Consider the following 1,573-nt stretch of genomic DNA (forward strand, 5'->3'; position numbering starts at 1 on the left):
TCTGTTATTCTATTACAACATGCATTTAACTTTATTGATTTATTAAAGACAATAAATCATACAAAGTTTATAATATGTATTTAATATTATAATTTATTTGTAATAAATGTAAATTTATTATATATTATATATATTTCTTCATGCAGAGAGAATNTTTTGTATATACATATATATGTTTTATATATAGTTATATGTATATTTATAGTTTTATATATATACATATATATGTAACTGCTAAAATGTATTCATAATAGTGTGAATTATAGTTATATGGAGAATATAGGTCTTTTAAGAGAATGTTGATCACTATTATCTTTTATAGACACAAACCAAAACTAGGAAGTGACAACATATGCATATATTTATATATTATAATATTTTATATTTCTATCCAACACTAAAGCACATCTATTTATTCAATTCTGCATTTAGGTTCCTTTAAAATGTAGACTGCATTATATTTTTCTCTAAGATTTTATATAGACATTTTATCTCAAATAAAAGGCTGTTACTTTTTCATAATGTTTTCTAAGCCACTAAAATCTGAATTTGAGTTTGTAAACTTCTGCTGCATCAAATCTTTGTTTATGATTTTTAAAAAGTTCTTTCTCTTGGACATTCTTGTTTGTAATCATATCACCAGAAAAGAGTGATAAATTTACTTCTTTACAATATAATTCACTGCACAGATTGTACAGGGAGCTGTGTACTCAGGACCCTGTTCTTATTTTCTCCCTCTTCTGTCTCTCCCTTTTCTCATTCCTGTCCTCTTTTCCCTCCTTATTTTTTTTCCTACTTCTCATTCTTTTTGTATTCCTAACCCCACTGATTTTGATAGGTAGATTTCTAGGGTGTTGCTATTAACCATTACACTGAACTTCGGTGTATGTGTTCATAGATTTCCTTTTCTTTCTTTCCAAATCTGAATATAGGTTGCTGATTTTCAAATATCTACTTAATATCTATTAAGATGAACATATTACATGGGAGGGTGGGGGAGAGGGGAAAGTAGGTGATGGGCATTGAGGAGAACACTTGTTTGGATGAGCACTGGGTGTTATATAGAAACCAAGTTGACAATAAATTATATTCAAAAAAGATGCACATATTACTAGGTAAGGAACCTATTAATATGATTAATTATATGAATAGACTTTAATATTAAAACAAGGTTGAATTATTGGGCATAAATTAACTTTGTCAAAGCATGTGATTCTTTTAATATGTTACAGGACTATATTTATTAATATTTCATTTAGGATTTTTGCATCAGTTGCATACAAAGAAAAAGAGACCTCCAATTTTCTTCTGTGTAATCTTTATAGGACTTTGCTATTGACATTTTGCTAGCATTATAAAAATAAATGGGAAATTTTGTGTTTTCCTCTGTGCTTCAGATTCATTTTAAAATAACACCTATTTCTTTAAGTTTTGATATAGTTGGCAGGCATATAATAAAAAGCATATTCTTTTAGAGTATCTATAATTATGTCTTTCTGTTTTCTACTAAATATTTTTATAATGTTTTTTTTCTAGAAACACACACATTATATACAGGTTTTCAGATCTGTAT

The 1,573-nt window shown here is 27.0% G+C and overlaps 1 protein-coding gene across 2 annotated transcripts in view; it reads right to left on the reverse strand.

Moving 5' to 3' along the window:
- Positions 1–1,573, reverse strand: part of CADM2 (cell adhesion molecule 2) — a 325,806-nt gene that overhangs the window by 48,954 nt on the left and 275,279 nt on the right. The gene's annotated exons all lie outside the window — the stretch shown is intronic.

This window comes from Crocuta crocuta, unplaced genomic scaffold (genome assembly GCF_008692635.1).
Source record: "Crocuta crocuta isolate KB4526 unplaced genomic scaffold, BGI_CrCroc_1.0 scaffold6, whole genome shotgun sequence".
Taxonomy (NCBI): domain Eukaryota; kingdom Metazoa; phylum Chordata; class Mammalia; order Carnivora; family Hyaenidae; genus Crocuta; species Crocuta crocuta.